This window comes from Pelophylax lessonae, assembly GCF_965119305.1.
Source record: "Pelophylax lessonae genome assembly, chromosome: 4".
Taxonomy (NCBI): Eukaryota; Metazoa; Chordata; class Amphibia; order Anura; family Ranidae; genus Pelophylax; species Pelophylax lessonae.
In genome coordinates this window covers 22,928,893-22,956,153 of record NC_138771.1, presented here as the reverse complement: position 1 = coordinate 22,956,153, position 27,261 = coordinate 22,928,893, and the positions used below count along the sequence as shown (strand labels likewise).

Below are 27,261 nucleotides of genomic sequence, written 5' to 3'. Positions count from 1 at the left end.
CAGGCGGCTGATGTAAACAAGCCGCCTGTCATTCTCCCCTGTGTATGAATAGTGATCATACGGTTCTACTATGTAGGACCGTTGATCACTGTTCCTACACCTCAAGCCACAGCCAATCACAGTTAGAATCACGCCCCTAGGGACACACATAACCCCTCCCTCTAAAAAAAAAGTTAACCCCTTCACTGCCAGTGTAATTTTACAGTAACAGTGCATATGTACAGCACTGATTACTGCAGTAATGTCACTGGTAACCCCAAAAGTGTCAAAAATATCAGTCAAGGGTCCAATCTGTCTGCCGCAATGTCGCAGTCCCGCAAAAAAAATCGCAGATCGCCGCCATTACGCGTTAAAAAAAAACCAACAAAAATGACAAAAATCTTTCCCTTTGTTAGTAAACGAGATAACTTTTGCGCAAACCAATCAAAATACGCTTTTTGCGATTTTTTTTACCAAACATATGTAGCAGAAAACAAATTGGCCTAAAATGTTAAAAAAATTTTGATTTTTACATTTTTTTTGGGGAATTTCATATAAAAAAAATGTGAAAAATATTGTTATTTTTGCAAAATTGTCGCTCTTTTTTTGTTTATAGCGCATGATCAAAAAATCGCACAGGTGATCAAATAACACCAAAAGAAAGCTCTGTTTGTGGGAAAAAAAAGGACGTCAAATTAGTTTGGGTACAGCGTCGCACGACCGCGCAATTGTCCGTTAAAGTCACGCAGTGCCGAATCGCAAAATAGGCCCTGGTCAGGAAGGGGGTAAAATCTTCCGGGGCTTAAGTGGTTAAAAAAATCATATAAATTTCATTTGGGTACAGTGTTGCATGGTAATTGTCATTCAAAACGTGACAACGCTAAAAGCTAAAAACTGGCCTGGGCAGGAAGGAGGTAAATGTGCCTGTATGGAAGTGGTTAAGCTTTAAAAATGCTAAGAGTTTAATACTACTTTAATAATATGTGTGGCGCTTTTGTCATGTCAGGGGCCCCGCTTGAGGAAGTTGACCACCACTGGTTTATACGGATCTTTACACAGAGCTAAAAGAGGGATATTCGAGGAGGAATTTGGTTCCAAAAGAGCGGCAGCATGTAAAAAGATTTCTGGCAATGGAGTCTGCTGGGCACATAAACTCGCACGTCACGTCGTCAGTAGGATCTGTTTAGGCACCTGTTGAGTTTGGAATGCCTGACCACAATCTAACGTCTGTGGGTTGTTTTATAACAATATATCTAGCATTAAATAAATCCCTGTTTGCTTATTTGAGAAGAACGCTTTGAAGAGTGTAGTAGGCACAGCTTTGTAGCTCTGCAGATGATCTGTGACACACAGACGATGATTTTCCTTCCCATACAAGAAATACTTCCCATACAAGGAGTTTGGCATGGGCCCAGCTCGTCCAGATCAGTAGAGCAAGCACTGCCCTCCTGCAAAGTGATGGGAAGGGAAATGGGCTAAAGACATAGAGGGAAACTGGGCACACGGATATCTGTCTGGAAGCAAGGAAACAGAAATAACAGCACCTGGAACATAGAGAGTATAAGGCATAAAAACTCCTTATAAAAAAAAAGCAAAAAAACTGAAAATAACCACAAGAAGGACTGACAGCGGTGCTGTGTATCTGCACATTCCAGTAATCTGAGAGACCGGAGTGATGAAATGGGAGTTGGGAACATAGCCTACTAAACACCTAGCAAAATCAGCTGAGAGGGGGTGCTTAGACGGGGAGGGGAGTGCCGTGTTAATTCCAGATGTTGGTGAAATAGCAGCTGGAGCTGAAGTAGCAGGAAGCAGCAGCAACTTTGTACAGAGACCGAAATTACTGAGTATTAAGAACAAGTCAATTTGTTGCATCCGGCCAGAGCTTTCTCCTCTGCCCCAGGGACAGGGAATCCAGCTCCTGACACAGAATGGGCTCCAGCAGCATCCTTCCTGATGGATTCTTAAGATTGTTCTTGTGTCTTGGAAGGACCTAGGAGCTGTATCCAGAAACCCTTCTCTTCTTACTGATGCAAGGTAAGCTCATTTTTTTACCCATTATAACCTAGAGCAATCATTGTCAACTAGGGATCGTCCAGAGGTTGCTAGGGGTTCCTTGAGCTGTGGCTGATTGACTGGAAGGTCAGTTTGATGGTACCCGCATACAGGGCTGCCATCAGGGGGAGACAGCCCATGCCCCTGTAGGGGGCCCGGGCATCCTGAGGGGCCCAGCCGTCCGGCAGGGTCAGGAGATGGAAGGGGTGGGAGGAGCACCTTCCCTTGGTGCATTCTTTTTATGTGGGTGCAGGGACGCTGCGAGGCCCTGGAGAATGTTGGAGGTCAAGCCTGGGGGGGCCCAGGCATAAAACTTTGTAAGGGGCCCCAAATTTTCTGATGGCTGCCCTGCCCGCATAGTTCCACAGCTACTAACACTTGAAAAAGCCAGTGACATGACACCAATACTCTTTATAGCTCCATTAACATCCTTCCTGATGTGGTCCGAAGAATATTCTTATGTCGTTATCAGTAGTTCGTTATCAGTTTTTACAGATGACACAAAATTGGCCAGGGCAATAACTGCACAGCATGAAGCAGATATCCTACAGAATGACCTGGACAAAATAACGGAGTGGGCAACGACATTTCAAATTGAGGTTTAACGTGGAGAAGTGTAAGGTTTTGCACTTGGGGACTAAAAACATAAAAGCACAATACACGTTAGGAGGGGAACCCTTGGGGGAATCAAAAATGGAGAAAGATCTGGGAGTCTTGGTAGAGGATAGACTAAGCAATAGCATGCAATGTCAAGCGGCAGCTGCCAAAGCCAGCAGATTATTAGCATGCATAAAGAAAGGGATGTATTCCAGAGATAAGACTATAATCCTTCCACTTTATAAAACTCTGGTCCAACCGCATCTGGAGTATTCTGTCCAGTTCTGGTCGCCAGTCCTCAGGAGGGATGTGTTGGAGCTGGAGAGAGTCCAGAGAAGGGCAACTAAATTGATTAGGGGGTTGGAGGACCTTAACTATGAAGAGCGGCTACAATCGCTCGATTTATTCTCCCTGGAGAAGAGACGTCTGAGGGGGGACATGATAGCAATTTATAAATATCTTAATGGGGATCTCAGCTTAGAAAAAAAGCTGTTCATTCGAAGGAATTGCATGAGGACTCGAGGATATACAATGCGATTAGAGGAGAAGTGTTTTAACCTCAGGCAACGAGGAGGGTTCTTTACTGTTAGGGCTACAAGATTGTGGAATTGTCTACCACAAGAGGTGGTTTCTGCGGGAAGTATGGTGGCTTTCAAAAGATTATTAGACTTACATCTCAAGGATCAGGACATTAAGGGCTATGTGAGATGATTACGGCCACACACACCTACACAGGTTGAACTGGATGGACTATTGTCTTTATTCAACCTCACCTACTATGTAACTATGTAACTATGTCTTGGAAGGACCTAGGAGCTGTATCCCGAAGTTCCTGTCTTGTCACCGATGCAAGAGGAGCTCATTCTTTTAACCATTACAACCTAGAGCAGTCATTCTTAACTAAGATTCCTCCAGTGGGTGCTAAGAGTTCCTTGAGCTGTGGCTGATTGACCTCCCTTTTGATGGTGCCTTCATAGTTCTGTGACCAATACCACTTGTATAAGCCAGTGTCATGACACCAATGATCATTTTAGCTCCATTAACATCCTTATTATTGTAGTCCAGAGAATATTATTATGTCTTGGGGAAGGACCTAGGAGCTGTATCCAGAAGTTCCTCTCTTGTCACAGATGCAAGGTGAGCTTATTATTTTAACCATTATAACCTAAAGCAGTCATTACATAAAAAAAAAAAAACAAGAATGTGGGATTTTAAATGAGGTTAACTAGACATAAGGGTTTATTACAATAATACATAAACATATAAAGATATTGTTGCATACGCACATGCAGAGATGTAGCATACAGTAGATAGCATAGTACAAATTGATACAAATAAAGTACGTTTCTAGGATCACACAAGGATCTCTTAAAAGTAAATGAGTACAATAGGACATCATGATCTCTGTGTGCTCACAATCTAAGATATGTCACAATACAATAAAACATCTGAGTAATTGTAGGCTCGACGCGTTTCATGGACCTCCATCCATTCATCAGGAGCTTGAATATAAATTTGTTTGTGTCTAAGACCCCGTTCACACTGGGGCGATCCGACTTGCCAGGGCGACCTCACAGGTCGCGGCGCGCAGCTCGCACAGCGACCTCGGAGCGGCCGGCACGGACTTCATAACATTGAAGTCAATGCAGGTCGCTCCAGGTCGCCCCAAAGAAGCTCCGGACCCTTTTTCTAAGTCAGAGCGACTTGTGTCACTCCTATTAGAACAGGTCCACAGCTTCTCTATGGCAGGCGACCTACGGCGACCTGTCAGGCGACCAGGTCGCCCCAGTGTGAACGGGGTCTAAAAGTAAATAAAAATATGGGTTATAAAAATATGCATATGCAATAATGTAGTGAATTATACTGAGGAGTATAGTGGAAAAACACTACCTTAAGCAGTGTCATAGATCCATGAGCAGGCCAGTGTAAGAGAGGGAGACCAAAGCCGATCTGCACTGGCCTGCTCATGGATCTATGACACTGCTTAAGGTAGTGTTTTTCCACTATACTCCTCAGTATAATACACTACATTATACTAGCATATTTTTATAACCCATATTTTTATTTACTTTTAGACACAAACAAATTTATATTCAAGCTCCTGATGAATGGACGGAGGTCCATGAAACGCGTCGAGCCTACAATTACTCAGATGTTTTATTGTATTGTGACATATCTTAGATTGTGAGCACACAGAGATCATGATGTCCTATTGTACTCATTTACTTTTAAGAGATCCTTGTGTGATCCTAGAAACGTACTTTATTTGTATCAATTTGTACTATGCTATCTACTGTATGCTACATCTCTGTATGTGCGTATGCAACAATATCTTTATATGTTTATGTATTATTGTAATAAACCTTCATGTCTAGTTAACCTCATTTAAAGTCCCACATTCTTGTTCTTGTTTTTTTTTTTTATGTATACATACAGGGATGGAGGCCACTAGACATGTTATGTGGCAAGTCATAGACGAACTTTCTCTTTTTGCTAAAGCAGTCATTCTCAACTAAGGTTCCTCCAGAGGGTGCTAGGAGTTCCTTGGTCTGTGGACTATTGAACTCCCATTTGACAGTGCCTGCATAGTTCTGTGGCCAACGCCACTTGAAAAAGCCAGTGAAATGACATAAATGATATTTTTAGCTCCAGAAGCAACCTTCCGGATGGATTCTTAGGAATGTTCTTGTGTCTTGGAAGGGCCTAGGAGCTGTATGCAAGGGGAGCAGATTCATTTAACCATTACCACCTAGAGCAGCCATTCTTAACCACGGTTCCATGGTATCCCAGGGTTCTTCCAGATATTGCTAGCGGCTGATTGACCAGAAGATCAGTTTGATGGTACCTGGATAGTTCCACAGCCAGTGCCACTTGAAAAAGTCAGTGGCATGACACCAATGATCTTTTTAGCTTCAGCAGCATCCTTCCTGATAAACTCTTAAGAATGTTCCTGTGTCTTAAAAGGATTAAGTGCCGGTTCACACTGCAGCGGCACGACTTCGGGGGCGACCTGTGAAGTCGCGTGCACCGCGACTTTCGGCACGACTTGGACGGACTTCATAAAATGAATGTCTATGCAAGTCGCTCCAGGTCGCCCCGAAGTAGTACAGGACCCTTTTTCTAAGTCGAAGCAACTTGTGTCGCTCCTATTAGAACCGTTCCTGTACCGAACAATGGGAGCGCGACGGACCGCGACTTGTCAGGCTGACAAGTCGCTGTCCAAGTCGGATCAGTTTGAACCGGCACTTAGGAGCTGTATCCAGAAGCTCTTCTCAATGCAAGGTGAGCTCATTATTTAATCGTTACGACCTAGAGCAGTCATTCTCAACCAGGGTTCCATAGTACCTCCAGGGTTCCTCTAGTTGTTGCTTAGGGGGTTCCTTGACCTTTGACTTATTCAACTCCCATTTGATGGTGAGTGCATATTTCTGGGGCCAATGCAACTTAGAAGAGCCAGCGGCATAACACTAATAATCTTTTTAGCCGTCTGTAGGGCTGGCATTCTGACCACTATAGTAGGGGGCATTTTTCCCACTGTCCCTCCAATGAATTGGTTTTAGAAGGGTTCCCTGACATCTGAAAATTATTTTAAGGGTTGTCTTGGAGAAAAAAGGTGTAGAAAGACTGACCTAGTATCACTTGAACACTTGGGGGTTGATTTACTAAAACTGGAGCGTGCAAAATCTGGTTCAGCTCCGCAGAGAAACCAATCAACTTCCATTTTATTTGGTCAAAGCTATAGTGAACAAGCTGAAGTTAAAAGCTGATTGGCTACCAGGCAGAGCTGCACCAGATTTTGCGCTCTCCAGTTTTAGCAATTCAACCTCTGTATCACCTAAAGTATTGGGACGCCTGCCTTTACACGCACATGAACTTTTATGGCATCCCAGTCTAATGGGCCATACACACTATACAATTTTGTGAAGACTTTTTCCTTTAGACTTACCAAAACCACCAAGACATATGAGGTCAAACCTAAACACTTTCACTTTGTATGCAATCTGGCAGGCCCTTGCACTACATAGAAAAGGTACATCTGAAGGAAATCTAACCACAAAAGTTGGATAGTGTGTATCCAGCTTAAGTCTGTAGGGTTCAATGTTGAGTTGGCCCACCCTTTGCAGCTATAACAGCTTCAACTCTTCTGGGAAAGCTGTCCACAAGATTTAGGAATGCATTTGTGAGGTCAGGCACTGATGTGCACGGGAAGGCCTGGCCCGCATTCTCTGCTCTAATTCATCCCAAAGGTGTTCAGTCGGGTTTAAGTCAGGATTCTGTGCAGGCCAGTCAAGTTTCTACACTCCAAACACGCTCATCCATGTCTTTATGGACCTTGCTTTGTGCACTGGTCCAAATCATTTGGTGAAGGGGGGGTTATGGTGTGGGGTTGTTTTTCAGGGGTTGGGCTTGGCCCCTTAGTTTCAGTAAATGTAACTCTTAAGGCGTCAGCATACCAAGACATTTTGGATAATTTCGTGCTCCCACATTTTTGGGAATAGTTTGGGGATGGCCCCTTCCTGTTCCAACATTACTGCGCACCAGTGTACAAAGCAAGGTCCATAAAGACATGGAGGCCAGTCAAGTTCCTCCACCCCAAACTCGCTCATCCATGTCTTTATGGACCTTGCTTTGTGTACTGGTCCAAATCTTTTGGTGGAGGGGGGATTAGGGTGTTGTTTTTTTTTTCAGGGGCTGGGCTTGGCCCCTTAGTTCCAGTGATAGGGAACTCTTAAGGGGTCAGCATACCAAGACATTTTGGACAATTTCATGCTCCCAACTTTGTGGGAACAGTTTGGGGATGGCCCCTTCCTGTTCCAACATGACTGCACACCAGTGTGCAAAGCAAGGTCCATAAAGACATGGATGAGTGAGTTTGGGGTGGAGGAACTTGACTGGCCTGCACAGAGTCCTGACCTCAACCCGATAGAACACCTTTGGTATGAATTAGAGCGGAGACTGTGAACCAGGCCTTCTCATTCACATCCGTGCCTGACCTTACAAATGCACTCCTAAACCTTGTGGACAGCCTTCCCAGAAGAGTTGAAGCTGTTATAGCTGCAAAGGATAGGCCAACTCAATATTGAACCCTACGGACTAAGACTGGAATGCCATAAAAGTTCATGTGCGTGTAAAGGCAGGCGTCCCAATACTTTAGGTGATGCAGAGGCTGGAAGAATGGTCAAACATTCCCATAGACAAACTCCTAAACCTTGTGGACAGCCTTCCTAGAAGAGTTGAAGCTGTTATAGCTGCAAAGAATGGGCCAACTCAGTATTGAACCCTACAGACTAAGACTGGGATGTCATTAAAGTTCATGTGCATGTAACGGCAGGTGTCCCTAAACTTTTGGTAATATAGTGACTATGCGTGTAGAATGGTGCTACTCATATACTAAAGTACCACCCAATTATTCACATTAGAGAAGCGTATGATCTAATTCTACTCCCACAGTCTAAAAACCGGTCCTGGATCAATTAGGAAGAGGCAAAGGTTTTATTTAAAACGTTTTGGTAACACAAGGTAAAGCGCAAACTTTACTGCATGTTACTGCAAAGGACGAAAGTAAGTATAGTATGTTGCGGCACTATTCTTAATGGATCATCTGTGTCTTGTCAAGCGGTTAGAAACATACCGCTGCTCTGTTCAAACCCGTGTGGTGCTGTGTTGATAGACCTTTCAAAATAAGTTGGCTGCCTTAAGACAACACATATTACCAAGCTTAATCTACTAGGATTTTGAGGCTGCATTCACATGTCAGCGTTTGGATCGCGGGCGGAACCGCCGCGGTTCCGCCCGCGATCCGGAGATTATTGCAAATCGCGGGACGCCTAGCGTTGCCCGTTGATTTGCAATAGCCCCCCAAACGCCGAGCGATGTTGCCGCGATTTCCGCCTGCCGAATCGCGGCAACATCGCGCAAACAAAATCACGGGACGCAATACGCTCCAAAGAAGCTCTTGTACTTCTTTGGAGCGTATTGCGTCCCGCGATTTTGTTTGCGCGATGTTGCCGCGATTCGGCAGGCGGAAATCGCGGCAACATCGCTCAGCGTTTGGGGGGAATTGCAAATCAACGGGCAACGCTAGGCGTCCTGCGATTTGCAATAAATCTCCGGATCGCGGGCGGAACCGCGGCGGTTCTGCCCGCGATCCATACGCTCACATGTGAACGGAGCCTGAGAGTTTCAACCGAGACACTCCATAAAGACAGTGTCCCTGGTGGGAATTGAATCTAGAATGCCAGAGCAGAAACAAAAGAGTGCCATCCTGCCCCGAAAAGATATGGGTAGATCTGTTTTTAGATGCAAAAACAGATCTGAGAACCATTCCATGATAACGGCACATGTTGGAAGTTACCGTATACTATAGTCCTATCTTCAACTCACTTTATGAACAATTTATCCAAATTTTAAAAAAGCAAATTGGAAGATTAGTCTGGTTCTCAGATTTATCAACTTTCAATACTTAAAGCTGAACTAAACCCTTCTATCCAGGGGAGGACTGGGCCAGGGGGCCAATTGCCCCCCGGTCCGCTCTGATGCTCCGTAAAAAGGCTGCACCACTTCTGCCACAGACATGGCTAAAGGATTCCTGGTGAAGAGAAGTAAAAAGTCCTCACCGCTGACCTACTGAGAGTGGGATGAAGACAAGGACAGAGCGCAGGACTCCCCCCCACCCCAGCATGGATGGTGTAAACTGTGTCTGAGCAGAGGCCAGTTCCATGCCCCACTGGAGACTCTCCTTCCCCAGGGAGCCCCGACCAAGCTGTCCCAGCTCCCCCAAACTTCCCCCTGCTGACCAGGTCGGGAACCCAGATTCGGTCGGTGGGTAGAGGGCACCTGGAGAGGAGCTTCAGCCTGGAATGGGGGTCAGGAGGAGGCCAGAAAGAGGGAGAGTGGGAGGGGGGCCATGTCGCTGCACCATGGGCCTCCAGTTTGTACTTGCCCTTTGGCCCGAAAGTTACCAGTCAGCCCTTGCTTCTATCCTTTTCAGCCATGGAAGCAGCCATCTTAGCTTCTGTTTGATCTGCAACTGCACATCAGTTATGATTCCAGCTATTTGATGGTTTGACAGTCTGGTTGAGAGTACCAGCAAATCTGACAGTTAGCATTCCAGGCATGCCAGGAATGTAACTGCTTTGTGAAACCATTGAATTAACGGGTTTAGTTCCGGTTTAACTTATGCACTGACCAATGATCACAAACCACAGACTGAAAAGTCTGAAAAGTGGCCTAGTGGTTGGTACTCCTCCTTTGCTGTATTGGGGTCCTCAGTTCAAATCCAACCACGATGCTACCTGAATGTATTTTACATGTGCTTGAGTGGGTTTCCTCTGGTTTGCTCACACACTCCAAAACTTTGCAGGTAGGTTAGTTACCTCCTTTCTACACTGGGGAAAATAATTATTTGATCCCCTGCAGATTTTGTAAGTTTACCCGCTTACAATGAAATGAAGGGTCTATCATTTTTTATCATAGGTGTATTTTAAATCATAGAAACAGAATATCAACCCACAATCCAGAAAAAACACATGATTCATATGTTATAAATTGAGTTGCATTTCAGTGAGTAAAATAAGTATTTGATTCCCCAAGCAAAACATTAATTAGTACTTGGTGGAGAAACCCTTGTTGGCAAGAGGTCAGACGTTTCTTGTAGTCAGTGACCAGGTTTGCACACATCTCAGGAGGGATTTTGGTCCACTTTTCTTTTTTTTAGAGATCTTCTCTAAATCCTTAAAGCGGAGTTCCAGCCTAACCGCACACTCACCTGTCCCATGGTCCAGCGATGCGCCGTCTTCTCCCTCTCTGCTCCGCGGTGCCGGCATCACTGGTGTGGGCACCCGGCTGTGACAGTTTGCGGCTTCACAGCCGGGTACGCACTGCGCATGCGCGAGTTGCGCTATGCGTCGTGATTGGCCGGCAATCTTCTGGGACCTCTGACGTATCCCAGAAGATTGCAGGGAGGGAGGGGGAGAGGATAACTTCTGCTCAGGGTGCCGCGGCGCTCCGAGTGGAAGTGGGAGCGGGTACATGTCAAATCTAGGTACCCGCTCCCCCCCCCAAAAATGACATGCCAAATGTGGCATGTCAGGGGGTTAGGACTATTTAAAGCGGAAGTTCCACTTTTGGGTGGAACCCCGCTTTAAGGTTCCTTTGCTGTCACTAGACAAGTCGAAGTTTCAACTCCCTCCATAAATTTCCTATAGGATTAAGGTCGGGAGACTGACACGACCACTCCATAATCTTAACCACTTGCCGACCAGTCACGTTGACTGTACTGCGGCACAGTGGTTCGTTATCGTCTGGCGACGTAGACATTCCCCTCTCTCAGTTTACAGCGGGAGTTGGGCCAGGGGAGGAGCGGCGGTGATCACCGCCGCTCTTCCCTGATCGTCAGGGATCTAATGTGGAAATCCGCCCACTTGTGTAACCAGAGCGGGCGGATCTCCTAAGTGACAGGCAGGGTCAGATTGCAGGGTTCAGCATAGGTGAACATGCGATCTGTCCCCGTGTCACTCAGTCACCTCCCCCCACACACGTCAGTAAGCACCAGGCATACATTAACCCCTCCCTCTCCAATAAAATTAACCCCTTCCCTGCCAGTGTCATTTTTACAGTAACAGTGCATATTTATAGCACTGATTACTGTAGTAATGTCACTGGTACCCCCAAAAGTGTCAAAAATGTCAGTCAAGGGTCTGATCTGTCCGCCGCAATGTCGCAGTCCCGCAAAAAAAAAATCGCAGATCGCCGCCATTACTCGTTAAAAAAAAAAAACAACAAAAATGACAAAAATCTTTCCCTTAGTTAGTAAATGCAATAACTTTTGCGCAAACCAATCAAAATACGCTTATTGCAATTTTTTTTTACCAAAAATATGTAGCATAAAACAAATTGGCCTAAAATGATAAAACATTTTGATTTTTACATTTTTTTGGGGGGGAATTTCATATAAAAAAATTTGAAAAATATTGTTATTTTTTCAAAATTGTCGCTCTTTTTTTGTTTATAGCGCAAAAAGTAAAAATCGCACAGGTGATCAAATACCACCAAAAGAAAGCTCTATTTGTGGGGGAAAAAAGCCATAAATTTAATTTGGGTACAGCGTTGCATGACCGCGAAATTGTCCGTTAAAGTAATGCAGTGCCGAATCGCAAAATATGGCCTGGTCAGGAATGGGGAAAAACCTTCCGGTCTTAAAGCGGTTAAAAATATGCTCATTGAGAATTTTTTTGTCAAAGACATGTAGCTACATACATTTTGGCCTAAATATATGACAAAAATTGAATATATTGGATATTTTTTAACTGTCAAAGTAGAAAAATATTGTTATTTTTTCAAAATTGTTGCTTTTTTAAATTAATATTGCAAAAAATGAAAATCACACAGGTGATCAAATACCACCAAAAGAAAGCTCTGTTTGTGGGGAAAAAAAAGGACGTAAATGTCGTTTGGGTACGGTGTTGCATGACCGCGCAAATTTCAGTTAAAGTCGCACAGTGCCGAATCGCAAAAAGTGGCCGGGACGTAAGACAGCAAAATCCTCCGGTGGTAAAGTGGTTAATGTGCTTCTTCTTGAGCCACTCCTTTGTTGCCTTGGTGGTATGTTTTAGGTCATTGTCATTCTGAAAGACCCATCCATGACCTATCTTCAGTGTTCTGGCTGAGGAAAGAAGGTTCCCATCCAAGACTTTACATCACATGGCCCCATCCTTTGGCCCTTCAATGTGGCACAGTCGGTCTGTACCTTTAGCAGAGGAACAGCCCCAAAGCGTCATGTTTCAACCTCCATGCTTGACTGTAAGGATGGTGTTCTTAGGGCCACAGTCAGCATTTTTCTTCCTCCAAACACAGTGAGTCCCCTCCTCAAGAAGGCTCATGTACAGTCATGCTAATGAACAACTAAATGATTCAGAGAAGAAGGTTTTAGGGAAAAAGTGCTGTGGTCAGATGAGCTCTTTGGCAGTAACTCGACTCGCTGTGTTTGGAGGAAGAAAAATGCTGACCCTAAGAACACCACCCCTACAGTCAAGCATGGAGGTGGAAACATGAAACTTTGGGGCTATTTCTCTGCTAAAGGTATAGGCCGATTTTGCCGCATTGAGAGGCCAATGGAAGGGGCCATGTATTGGATGAGAACCTTCTTCCCACAGCCAGAACACTGAAAATGGGTCGATGGTGGGTCTTCCAGCATGACAATGGCTCAAAACCTACCGCCAAGGCAACAAAGGAGTGGCTCAAAAAGAAACACATCAATGTCATGGAATGCCCTTGTCAGTCTCCAGACCTTAATCCTATAGAACATTTATGGAGGGAGCTCAAACTTTGAGTTGCCAAGCGACAGCCAAGAAACCTTAAAGTGGTTGTAAACGTAACTTTAGCATAAATAAGTATAATGAGGCTTACCTATAGGTACTGTAAATATCTCCTAAGCTTGCACCGTTTAGGAGATATTTACATTGCATGCAGCCGATGACGTCATTGTCGCATGCGCTCCGAAGGAACGGCCGCCTGTGCAGTTTCTTCAGAGCCCTGTGCCGTGACTGGCAGGAGTGACGTCACGCTGCTCCGGCCAGTAGCACAGCCAAAGTTCGCTGACCCGGAAGGAAGATGGGCGAAGATGGGTGCAGCCTCCAGCAAGGAACGACGCGGGCTTCGTTTGCAGGTAAGTGTCACATAATGTGCTAGTATGCATTGCATACTAGCACATTATGCATTTACCTTGCAGGGAAACAAAAAGAAGAAAAAATTTGTAGACTTTACTAAGGATTTAAAGAAGATCTATAAAAAAGAAAAAAAGAGTGGATCAAAATCCCTGCTGAGATGTGTGCAAAAACAAGAAACGTCTTACCTCTGAGCTTGCCAACAAGGGTTTCTCCACCAAGTACTAAGTCATGTTTTGCTTGGGGGTCAAATACTTATTTTACTCACTGAACTGCAACTTAATTTATAGCATTTGTTTTATGTGTTTGTGGTTGATATTCTGTCTCTATCATTTTAAATACACCTATGATAAAAATTATAGATCCTTCATTTCCTTGTAAGTGGGCAAACCTATACAATCTGCAGGGGAGCAAATAATTATTTTCCCCACTGTATATTGGCCCTAGTACAGGGACCGACGGATTGTAAGCTACTTGAAGGCAGGGGCTAATGTGAATGCACAATATATCCTCTGATTCCTACTGTATTAACCACTTGCCGACCGCCGCAAGTAGATATACTGCGGCGGTCAGCCCCGGCCAGGCAAAGTGACGTATATATACGTCACTAGCCTGTCAGCGGTTTGTGAGCCAATAGCGGGCGAGCGCGCGCCCGCCCCGGATCTTTCACTGGAGAGTCCGCGCGTGTGACCGACGGACCCGATGTCCGCCGGTCACACTACGATCGTCGGTAGAGCACGAGAAAGGCGGGCGGCTAATGTAAACAAGCCGCCTGTCATTCTCCCCTGTGTAAAAACCGAGATCAGACGGTTCTACTATGTAGAACCATTGATCTCTGTTTTTACAATAGGAGACCTGTCCCACTACAGTTAGAAACACGCCCCTAGGACACACTTAACCCCTCCCTCTCCAATACAGTTAACCCCTTCCCTGCCAGTGTCATTTTTGCAGTAACAGTGCATATGTATAGCACTGATTACTGCAGTACTGGTACCCCCAAAAGTGTCAAAAATGTCAGTCAAGGGTCCGATCTGTCCGCCGCAATGTCGCAGTATCGCAAAAAAAATCACAGATCGCCGCCATTACTCGTTAAAAAAAACCCCCCAAAAATTACAAAAATCTTTCCCTTTGTTAGTAAACGCGATAACTTTTGCGCAAACTAATCAAAATACGCTTTTTGCGATTTTTTTTACCAAACATATGTAGCATAAAACAAATTGGCCGAAAATGTTAAAAGATTTTGATTTTTACATTTTTTTGGGGGAATTTCATATAAAAAAATGTGAAAAATATTGTTATTTTTGCAAAATGTACGCTGTTTTTTTGTTTATAGCGCATGATCAAAAAATCGCACAGGTGATCAAATACCACCAGAAGAAAGCTCTGTTTGTGGGAAAAAAAGGAGGTGAAATTGGTTTAGGTACAACGTCGCACGACCGCGCAATTGTCCGTTAAAGTCACGCAGTAAAAAATCGCAAAAAAACCCTGGTCAGGAAGGGGGTAAAATCTTCCGGGGCTTAAGTGGTTAAAGTGTATTGTATTTGTACTGTCTACCCTCAAGTTGTAAAGTGCTGCATAAACTGTCGGCGCTATAAAAATACTATATAATAATAATATGTAAAATGTCAGCGCTATTTAAACACCCATAAAAAATAAACTTTGGCATTCTTTGTACTAGAAACATCATTTTAGGGTAATTATATCTATTTTGGTGTCACTTTATCTACATCAGCTGTTCTCAACTGTTTTTTTCTCTCTGAGGAACCATTGAAATAATTTTCAGGTCCTCACGGAACCCAAGCTAAAAGGGATTATACCTACAGCTCATGGTGCATTAGCATGATCAATAAGCTGGAAAAAGTATTGAGTATAAGAACATGTAATGTGGTGTACCTAGTGTATTTGACACCCACGGGAAATAATTTTGCTACCAATTTATAGTACAATACTGGGGCCGTTCCGAAAGTAATGAAAAATAGGCATAACTTTTTAAATAACTTACTTATGGCACTTTTCCACTGCAAGTACCGGCTCGGCTCCACTCGGCACTGCTTGGCTGAGCTCGGCTCAGTTTGCTTGCTTTTCCACTGCATGGTACGAGTCGGCACCTTTCAGCACTGTATAGGCTCTACTCGGCTCGGTTTGCTTTTCCACTGTTGTAGTACTTAGTAGTAAGTGGGTGGGATTACAACGATTCTCTGACCAATCAGTGGCTAGTAGTGACAAACAGTCAAGGCTGCATGCAAAGGATTGTGGGATATGGTATCGGTACGGCCCGCTTGGAACCCCAACCAAGGTGGTACTGTTTAAGCGAGCCGTACTGAGCCATACCATGTAGTGGAAAAGCGCCGCTGTACCAAACCGTACCGAACTGTTCTAAGACGTACAATGCGGTGCCATGCAGTGGAAAAGCGCAAAAGCGAGCCAAACCGTTCGGTTCTATGCAGTGGAAAAGCGCCAATAGGTCATTCAAATTTCACATGTTGGTTGAGTAACTCTTCCTCTATAGTAACTCTTCTTCTTCTTTTTCATTACAGGTAAACAGTGCTTTCCAAGCAGCAGCAATGTGCGGTCATTGCATTCTTGATGAAGGAGGGGTGCAGGCTGTCATCCACAGAAGGCTACAAAATGTTTATGGTAGACAAGGACAAGAGCAATGTCTTGTCATTGGTGACTCTTGTCAATGGTGTGTTCTTCGTAAACATTCTGAAGCCTTCTGTGGATGACAGCCTGCACCCCTCCTTCATCAAGAACTCAATGAGTGCACATTGCTTCTGCTTGGAATCCATTATTTACCTGCAATGAAAAAGAAATTGAAAAGGAGTTACTATAGGGGAAGAGTTACTCTACCAACACGTGAAATTTGAATTAGCTATGTAAGTTAAAAAAGAAGTTAAAAAAGGAAAGCTATGCCCACTTTTGCATTACTTTTGGTAAAACCCTTGTATTAACTTAAATAAATAACAACTGCAGAAAAAAAAGTCAAACGGCAAAAAAAGTGGTGTCCTCTAACTTTGGTGGTCAAATTTTCAAGTGACCCCTTATATTGGTGATCATTGTTAGAAAGTGATCCCTTATATTGGTGGTCATTTTTAAAAGTGATCCCATATTTTAGTAGTCAGCGTTAGAAGTGATCCTTTGTATTGGTGGCTAGTGTTAGAAGTAATCCCTTATATTGGTGGTTAGTGTTAGAAGTAATCCCTTATATTGGTGACCAGTGTTAGAAAGTGATCCCTTATATTGGTGGTTAGTGTTAGAAGTAATCCCTTATCTTGGATGTCAGTGTTAGAAGTGATCCCCTATATTGGGGGTCGGTGTTAGAAATGATCTTATATTGGTGGTCAAAGTTAGAAGTGATCCCCTATTTTGGTGGTCAGTGTTAGAAGTGATCCCCTATATTGGTGGTCAGTGTTAGAAGTGAGCTTACATTGGTGGTCAAAGTTAGAAGTGATCCCTTATATTGGTGATCATTGTTAGAAGTGATCTTATATTGGTGGTCAATGTTAGAAGTGATCCCTTATATTGGTGGTCATTGTTAGAAGTGGCCCCTTACATTGGTGATCATTGTTAGAAGTGATCTTATATTAGTGATCATTGTTAGAAGTGATCCCTTATATTGGTGGTCATTGTTAGAAGTGGCCCCTTACATTGGTGATCATTGTTAGAAGTGATCTTATATTAGTGATCAGTGTTAGAAGTGATCCCTTATATTGGTAGACAGTGTTAAAAGTGATCCTATATATTGGTGGTCAGCGTTAGAAGTGATCCTATATATTGGTGGTCAGTGTTAGAAGTGGACCCTTACATTGGTGGTCAGTGTTGGAAGTGATCCTTTATATTGGTGGTCAGCGTTAGAAGTGATCCTATATATTGGTGGTCAGTGTTAGAAGTGGACCCTTACATTGGTGGTCAGTGTTGGAAGTGATCCTTTATATTGGTGGTCAGCGTTAGAAGTGGCCCCTTACATTGGTGGTCAGTGAATATTTGCTCCCTTGCATTAGTGGTCAGTGGAGATGAGGTATATGTAGCACCCTCCTAGGTGCTAGAGAGTGAGTATAGTTTTGGCTCTGTCTGCCTATCAGAGGATCAGCAGGTAAATTATATGTTCTCTCTGTTTAACAGGGAGCAGGATCTGTCAGTTAGGTCTGCTCAATGTGCCCAGTGTGTGATTCATGTGGTCTGGGGCAGTGTCCCCGCTGGTCCAATGGGGAGGCACATTGGATAGTGGAGGAAACCTGGCCAATGAGGACACAGGCGTTGATACAGCCCCAGGGATTGGCACAGACTGCTGTCTCGGTGCATTGTGGGGTGTGGTATTTAAAGCCAGGGGCACATGTGCTCAAGGTCTTTGGCTGGTGAGCAGAGTCCCGAAAGGAGGGTGGCGGCTGCCTCCTCCTCTGAAGCAGTTGGTGTCTGGTCACAGGCAGTCAGCCTGGTGAGTTGGGAGTGTGGAGCTGAACCCAGAGGTCCAGGAGAGCTGACTGAAGGAGTTGAGGCACTGGAGAACCTGGAAAGCAGTATCGTAAGTACAGATTTCGTGCCTAAGGGCCTGACCAGGAAGGGGGCCACTCCGGAGTAGAGCAGTCAGTGGACGGGTGTCAGCCGGTGGATAGAAAGGGGGTACTAGGTGAGTACCCTGAGGATAAGTACTAAAAGGGACATTATCTCAGATTCATCTAGTGGCAGGATGAAGCTGCGGACTGGCCACATTCTCAGATAGAAGTCCTCAGCATTGTGAATAGTTCAATTGTTGGATTATCCCACTCATCCCTTCTCCCATCCCAAAATCAAATAAAACAACAACCCCTAGACTGTGCATTGACTGAGCCAAGAAAGTAAAGTGTTAAGATTTTGCATGCAGTTGCTATGGGTAACCCAGGGGAATCCAAAAGTGTCAAGAAACCAGCAGCCCTCAAGGGGGCAGTGCTACACATAAATAAACAATTCCTGCTGCTCAAAGAGCCCCCTAGAAACCTCAGGAGGAACCCTGCACTGATCTATAGCATCACTAGTATTTTAAAAACATACTTTGGCAGACTATAAAAAATAATATTGGTTTTCTTATTGGTGTCTGCGTCCCTGTTGGGTAGATTTACCCTCTGTTCACCATTGTCACCAGCCCAGAAATAGATGAGAAATCCCAAATTATATGGTTGTCACTTCAATAGTAGGTGAGGGGGACATTTGTTCTGGTGACAATTACGATATCTAAAAGAAATTGTGCCCCTTTTGGAGAGAGGTAAGTCTCACTAGGACACAAAAAAAAATAAAAAATTGAAAGGGCTCCGTCCCACTGTGCGTACGCGCAAATGCGAATCCATACATTACTCTAACACGCATATGTAAACGGTGATCGCACCACACATGTGAGGTATTGTCACGAACGTCAGAGCGAGAGCAATAATTCCAACACCAGACCTCCTGTGCAACTTTTAACTGGTAACCTGTAAAGGTGTTTAACCACTTCTGGACCGGAAGGTTTTACCCCCTTAATGACCAGGCCATTTTTTGCGTTATTTTAACTGACAATTGCGCGGTTGTACAGCGCTGTACCCAAATTAAATTGATGTCCTTTTTTTCCCACATATAGAGCTTTCGGTATTTGATCACCTGTGTGATTTTTATTTTTTTGCGCTATGAACAAAAAAATCCTTACTTGCGTTACTGTGTATACTCCTTGATACTCCATCATATATGGAATCTCACTTTGTTGATCTCTATGCAATTGGACCATGGGACTACTTATTTGGTTTTTTAATATGTAACAATCTCTTGTACAACATTGTATATGTCATTTGAACTATATGTACCAATAAAGATGCCTACTGTTTTCTGCCAGCCTGGTCACGCCTCTCACTCAAAGTCCCAACCTCTCCTTTCCTTCTCAATTGAACCGGGATGGAGTCGCACGGCAATCCCACTGTGCGCCTCATCTAAAGTCCCAAACTTACCCTCCTATCCAATCAAATTTAGGGATGGAGAGTCGGGACCTTAGCTGGCAGATACATATGTGGCTTACCCCTCCATGACCATCCAGCTTGGCTTCCAATCCCCCAGCCTCAGCTGTTGGTTCTGGTTGATAATCCCCCTAGACCCAATGGGGGAAAATATTTGTACTTTTTCATGACATGATTACATTTATACTGCATTATTGGTTGATGTTTTTACATCTTTGTCTTGCTATGCTCTTGATGTATTGGACGGTTGCTGTGACTGACTTGCTGCTGTCTTACTCGGGAGCTGCGATGCGCATCAGCTGCTCTCCCTTTCCCTCTCTGCACCTGCACGGAGGATTGGGTGGGCGGGCTGCTGCGCATCGGCGCCACGCCCCACGCCGACTCACGGCGTCGCCGTGGTGCCGGTGTAACGTTAAAAAACCATACCCCGTGAAGAAACCATACCCTCGTCACTTCCTGTGTGAAACAGCAGCAGTGCGCATGCTCAGAGCCCCGGAGACGTAACTGAACAGCAAAGAATATCACAAGTGCGCATGCTCAGAAGGTAGGAAATAATCACGGCACTGTGTGAAATGTAATACTTGCGGCGGTATAATTAAAACAGTTCGGCTGCAACTTCAAACATCTGCTCTCCTATCGCTGTCACTGCCCTGATCTCCCCTAATAAATATAAAAGCGGCGGCGGGTGTATGAGGTGTAAATGACCGGCTCCGTGATCCGCTTTTATATTTATTAGCTGAGAGCAGGGGAGTGACAGGGGAAGGAGCGCAGATGATTGATGTTGCAGTGGAGCTGTTTTCATGTAACGGCGGCAAGTGTAAGTACCGTGAGAAATCCATACCCTCCGTAGCTGAACCGGAAGTGACGAGGGTATGGTTTCTTCACGGGTATGGTTTTTTCACGGAACACCGGCGGCTGGTTTCCTCCTTCAGTGCATATGAGACGACCCACGGGACGGCCATGCCTGTTGGCGTGTTCCGCCCCTGGCTGTCTCCTCCTTGCACTGAGCGTGACGCTGGGTCCACTTGTCTGGCGGTCTCTTGGCGGATGCGATGCACCTTGTTATCTAGTCTGGGCTCTACCTGCCGGTAGTACTTCCTTTTATACCCTCTCCTCATTTACCTTTTTGGTCCCAGTCTCTTTGGGTTATCACACTGTTTTTTACTTGCCTATTCGTCCTCGGCTGGGTCCCTACTCATTTTGCTTCACGTGGTTGCTCACCCACCTTCTGTTTCGGTTCACCTTCATTTCTCCTTTTATTAAGTCACCCTCTCACACATCATATCATTTTTTATCCTGCATATCACCTTCACCCATATACCACCACACATATTCAATTTCTTGCGTTCAGACTACAATATTTTACTACACACTTTCCATTTACCTACACTTCCTATCACAATACACGGTCACATCCTTCCCACTTACTCATGCCATACCCTATATCTCATATATACTTAATATTATATACTATACAATATGTATTACTCATTACATTTTTTATACATTATAATATACTACTGTACATGATCATATTTGCATATATATATATTCTTTATTTATGATGTTATATCGAATTATAGGACCACACACTCCTTATTCAGTTTACAAATATTTTACAACATACATCATTACATACAACTTTTTCTTTTCCTCCTCATCTCCTTCTGCAGAAGCACTATGGTGTACCTTCAACAACTCTTTATCTCAACATTACCAACTATATCATTCATATATATATTCTTTGATAGATATCCCTCCACACTGCTATATATCGTCATCTTCCTACCATATCTACCTCTGCCCACACGTACCATGTGTGCGGTTCGCTCTGCCTGTCCCCGCCGACTTTGTGTGCCCTCAGCTCCCGGTGAGACTTCATGGGGTCATACCCACTCTCCCCTCCAATTATCATCTAAGACTTATACAAGCATGGGTATGTATGGGGGTTCGCCCCCCTTCCCCCTCCCCCCTTCTCCAATACATATTATCAGCACTGTGCCAATTTCCTTATATGTTTCTTTTTAGATTTTGTTCATCTGCTCCTGATGAGTGGCGATTTGGGCCACGAAACGCGTAGAGCCTATGATGTTCTCAATCCTACTACTATATCATTACTATTTGGAATCCTTACTTGCGTTACTATGTATACTCCTTGATACTCCATCATATATGGAATCTCACTTTGTTGATCTCTATGCAATTGGACCATGGGACTACTTATTTGGTTTTTTAATATGTAACAATCTCTTGTACAACATTGTATATGTCATTTGAACTATATGTACCAATAAACATGCCTACTGTTTTCTGCCAGCCTGGTCACGCCTCTCACTCAAAGTCCCAACCTCTCCTTTCCTTCTCAATTGAACCGGGATGGAGTCGCACGGCAATCCCACTGTGCGCCTCATCTAAAGTCCCAAACTTCCCCTCCTATCCTATGAACAAAAAAAGAGCGACAATTCTAAAAAAAAAAAAAAAAACAATATTTTTTACTTTCTGCTATTTAACCTTCCCAATAAAAAAAAAAATTAAAAATCAAATTTTTTTCATCATTTTAGGCCAATTTGTATTCTGCTACATACAAACCTGATTCCAAAAAAGTTGGGACGCTGTACAAATTGTGAATAAAAACAGAATGCAATGATGTGGAAGTTCCAAATTTCAATATTTTATTCAGAATACAACATGGATGACATATCAAATGTTTAAACTGAGAAAATGTATCATTTTAAGGGAAAAATAAGTTGATTTTAAATTTCATGGCATCAACACATCTCAAAAAAGTTGGGACAAGGCCATGTTTACCACTGTGTGACCTCCCCTCTTCTTTTTATAACAGTCTGCAAACGTCTGGGGACTGAGGAGACAAGTTGCCCAAGTTTAGGAATATTTATAAGTGATTGTGCTCTAATGCTTAGATAGAAGTTACTGGATACCTACATCCCAAATCACATAAAAGGATACCAACTTCCAAGAAGGATGTCGAAAAGAAGTGGGCTAAAGGGGACTTTTTCTGGTATCGTACTCAAAGATATATGAACATGTGTATATAAAAGGTTAACAAATTTTATTGAAATCTAAAATTTGAACATGCATAGTTCACACAATTGACATTACAAGACATATACACAAAAAAAAAGCTACATATAAATAACCAACATAATTTTGGTGACATTACAGACTATTTTTGAACAATACGGTCCTCTTTACATAGTTTGTGGGGCTATTGGTGCCTCCATTTTTGATCCTTGCCCGACATGTTTCGCTATATAAAGCTTCCTCAGGGGCGAGAGAATTCAATAGAGGTATCGTTATTGTCTATAAAACATTAATACATATAGTTAGATATAAATATACATTAATATTCTGAGAGTAATTCTATGTCTGATTATGTCACAATTTTTGTGCTAAAAGCGGTACATTGTTTTGCACAGAAATATGTTTTATATTTTAGGCCTGTAATTCTTAGGAATAACTCACTTAAATCTGTCCAAACAAGAGTCTAGTAGACATCCCGGGTATGATAAAGTTTGAAACACGAAATCATAAATTATAATATAATAATAATACATTTCATCAAATTCTTCATTGTTTTAGAAGTGGAGATATTTCATTATGAGGGAGAATCTGTACTCTGACATGACGGTGCCAAAGAATGGAGTGGCAAGTAAAGGGAGTCCCAGAGCAAAAAATAAATAAAAAAATAAGCAGAGGGACGGTGTTCCGTGAAAAAACCATACCCGTAAAAATTCCATACCCTCGTCACTTCCGGTGCACCTACGTCAGCACCTACGTCATTCAACAGCTGAGGAGCTTACTAGTGCGCATGCTCGGAGGGTAGGGAATTTTCACGGTAGTGTGTTGTAACGTTACACCACATCAACTGTTACATTAACCACTTACCGCAATGTTTACGTCGGCAAACTTTGCGGTAGTATACCGGGATGATGCCTCTAGCTAGAGACACTATCCCGGTACCGTGGTTTAGAGCCAACGGTTGGCTTTCCATCGGTAACGACCGATGCGTTACCCAGGTGAGCGGGAGGGGACGTCCCCCCCCCCCCTCCCGCCGCCTTCCTTGACTTTGCTCGGGGCCCCCACCTCACCCGGAGCCCCGACTACCCAGCTGGCATGTCCGCCGGCTGGATGGAGTCCCGATCAATGCCGGAAACGATGACGTAACCAGGAGGCGGCATCCATGACGTCACTTCCGGGTTACACACAGCCACATCCCTGCACATTTAAAAAACGGCTGTATGCAAAAACGCTGTTTTCGGCGTTTTGCATACATGGAAGTGTAGTGGAGGGGTTTGGGGTCTTTTAGACCCTCGACCCCTCCATAAAGAGTACCTGTCACTGCATATTGGTGTCACAAGGGATGTTTACATTGCTTGTGACAGCAATAAAAGTGATCAGATTTATTTTTTTTTTAAACTGTAATAAAGTTAAAAAAATAAAAATAAATAAATAGGAAAAACAAAAAAAAAATTTTGCCTCCCCCATCACCGTTAGCTCGCGCACAAAAAAAAAAACGTATATGGAAGTCGAGCCGCGAATGAAATCGCTGTTCAAACCACACATGTGAGGTAGCGCCGCGATCGCCAGAGCGTGGGCAATAATTTAAAAAAAGAGCTACACTCTAACTCTAAACTGGTAAAAAATTTAAACGTCGCCTATTGAGATCTCTATTGACCGAAGTTTGTCGCCATCCCATTTGGCGCAATTTTAAACCGTAACATGTTGGGTAACTATTTACTCGGCGTGACATCATCTTTCACAATATACAAAAAAAAATGGGCTAACTTTACTGTTTAGTATTTTTTAAATGCAGTGAAATGTGATTTTTCAAAAGGTCAGGACGAGAGGGGAGGGGTGAGGGGGCCAGTCGGGAGCAGACGCAAAGAGAAGAAGATTCCCACCCGCCCCGCCCTTTAGTTATGGTTCTTGTGGTTGTCATGGCAGCCAGGCAGTGGTGACTCTTTGGAGGAGGAGAGAATTCTTGATAAGAATGGTCGGACCCATCGGTGGTATGGGGTTCTCGGGTACATTCCGGTTAGCGAGGGGTTTAACTTGGAATATGTAAAATGGAGGTCACTGCGAATGAGGATTGTCTCCGAGCTGGTGTTTTGCGGCTGGAGGCCAATGTGGAAGCAAAGGTTTTCGAAGTGAATAGTTTCCGTGTTGATGCACTCAAAGACCACCAAGCTTCATTTCTCAGTTTCGGTTTTAGACTCCGTTCAGACAGGGGCGACACAACTTGCTGGGGTGACCTGTGAAGTCGCGGTGCACAGCGTGCACCGCGACCTCGGCGCGACTTGCACGGACTTCATATAATTGAAGTCAATGCAAGTCGCCTCCAGGTCGCGCCAAAGTAGTACAGGACCCTTTTTCTAAGTCGGAGCGACTTGTGTCGCTCCTATTAGAACGGGTCCTGTACTAATCAATGGCAGGCGACCCACCGCGACTTGTCAGGCGACCAAGTCGCCTGACAAGTCGCGCTAGTGTGAATGGGGTCTTAAGGAATGTTATGTTATGTTATTTATTTGATATTGCTGTTTTTATAATAAAAGGCTGCGATGGCCATTTTACTCCAAAAAGTTGTTGGGTCTTTTTTGGTTATGTGGGGTTTGGAGGGTATGGCCTTGCAGGCTGGGTTATGCTGTCAGGTATCTATACTACACGTGCCATGTATTTGTTGTCCAATACCACTTCTGCAGGGGTTTCCCCACCACTCCCTGAAGAATTATTAGGCCCAGAAATTTCCAAATGTCATCTTTGGTCGCTGGTTCCCACTTTCTGCATCTTGCAAACTTCCGATGCGTAGCGCATTGTTGCTCTTTGTACCGGTTTGTCTCGGTAACTATTTTTTCAATAACCTCATTGGTCAGAAATAATTGTAGGTATGCCAAGGGGTTGTCACGGTCAACATCAACTTTCATACCAGGTGCTCCTATAAATGGGAATCTTGGGGGCACTGCCTGATCCGTACCGCAGTCAATAGAGCACCAAGTCCGCACATCGCTGAGCTCAGTCGTAGAATCGTCGCTGTTGTCACTTTTAGTACCTGATGACGAATTTTCCCACAAATCGCTATCGCTCAGTTCTTCAAATAATTCATTGTCGCTGTTTTCCAGTTCGTCCAAAAGCACTTTTGAGCTAAAAGAACGCTTTTTGGACGCCATGGACGTTCTCAATTTTCCAGGCACAAAGAACCGCAAAAATTACAGGCAGGGCACTGGAAAAGCCAGTAGGTGAAATGGCATGATACAAAGTTGTAATCCTAATTGATTACACTGTATCATGTCATTTGTTTTAATCTCCTGCCGGTTCCACCTCCCTGCGTCACGGCGCTCGCAGGGAAGGGAACCGAAAGAAGGTGCCGGCACGGCCGAGCACACAGCGGGGGAGTCAGCGGGAGGATGGCTGGAGGACAGCGGGGGAGGATGGCGGGGAATTGCAGTGGAAGGTGAGTGGGATTGTGGGGTAACCCCGAGTGTGGCTCGGGGTTACCACTTTTGGCACTGTATATTAACCCCGAGCCACACTCGGGAATACCGCTAGGGAGGTTAATGTGCATCATTTATTAACCGGTTGCCGACCGCCGCAAGTACATATACTGCGGCGGTCAGCCCCGGCCAGGCAAAGTGACGTATGGGTACGTCACTAGCCTGGGAGCTAATTGCGGGCGGGCGCGCGCCGCCGGAGGCGCGCTCCGGCCTCGGCTCGTTCACGGACACCTCCGTGCTTGTGACCGGCGGACCCGATGTCCGCCGGTCACTCGCGATTGTCCGCTGTGAAGGGAGAAAGGCAGGCGGCTAATGTAAACAAAGCCGCCTATCATTCTTCCCTGTGTAAAAGCACTGATCTAACGGTCCTGCTATGTAGGACCGTTGATCTGTGCTGTTACACACACAGCCACATCCCTGCACAGTTAGAAGCACGCCCCTAGGGACACACTTAACCCCTTCCTCTCCAATAAAGTTAACCCCTTCCCTGCCAGTGTAATTTTTACAGTAACAGTGCATATTTATAGCACTGATTACTGTAGTAATGTCACTGGTACCCCCAAAAGTGTCGAAAATGTCAGTCAAGGGTCCGATCTGTCCACCGCAATGTCGCAGTCCCGCAAAAAAAAACGCAGATCGCCGCCATTACTCGTTAAAAAAAAAAACAACAAAAATGACAAAAATCTTTCCTTTAGTTAGTAAACGCAATAACTTTTGCGCAAACCAATCAAAATACGCTTATTGTGATTTTTTTTACCAAACATAGGGAGCAGAAAACAAATTGGCCAAAAATTTAAAAAAATTTAGATTTTTACATTTTTTGGGGGAATTTCATATAAAAAAATGTGAAAAATATTGTTATTTTTGCAAAATTGTCGCTCTTTTTTTGATTATAGCGCATGATCAAAAAATCGCACAGGTGATCAAATACCACCAAAAGAAAGCTCTGTTTGTGGGAAAAAAAGGACGTCATATTTGTTTAGCTACACGACCGCGCAATTGTCCGTTAAAGTCACGCAGTGCCGAATCGCAAAATACCCCCTGGTCAGGAAGGGGGTAAAATCTTCCGGGGCTTAAGTGGTTAAATTATTTCTCTGACCACATGCTGTTGTTACATCTCTACCCTGGCAATTTGACAGCAATTTACTGTACAGCTTTATCCATGTTAATTGAGGACCCTAAAAAAGCTGTGGTTAAATGCACTTTTGAGGTACCCAAGCATTACAAATAAGACATTTTAAAACAATGTTACTTTTATTTATATACTTGTAGATAAAATACAACTTAAAGGAGATGTATGGAAATCCATTATTTCCCCTCATGTATACTTACCTAGGTAGATGCAGCATCGGTCCACCGGCGCCTCTACGCTGAGAACTGAGTGATCGAACACTACCGATCGCTTCGTTCTGACAGCTCCCCAGCAGAGAGCTGCTGACTGTCAGTCACCGCTCTCTGCTCTGCCCCTTACTCACTCATTGGAGTGCTGAGCTGCGGCCG

General features: G+C 44.2%; 1 protein-coding gene across 1 annotated transcript in view; it reads left to right on the top strand.

Annotated features, from left to right (window-relative positions):
* Positions 1 to 1,279: 1,279 nt before the first annotated feature.
* RASL12 (RAS like family 12) overlaps positions 1,280 to 27,261 on the top strand; it is a 134,567-nt gene continuing 108,585 nt past the window's right edge. Inside the window, exon 1 of the mRNA XM_082255269.1 lies at positions 1,280 to 2,016. The gene's annotated coding sequence lies outside the window, so the exon portion shown is untranslated. The remainder of the gene's footprint in view (positions 2,017 to 27,261) is intronic.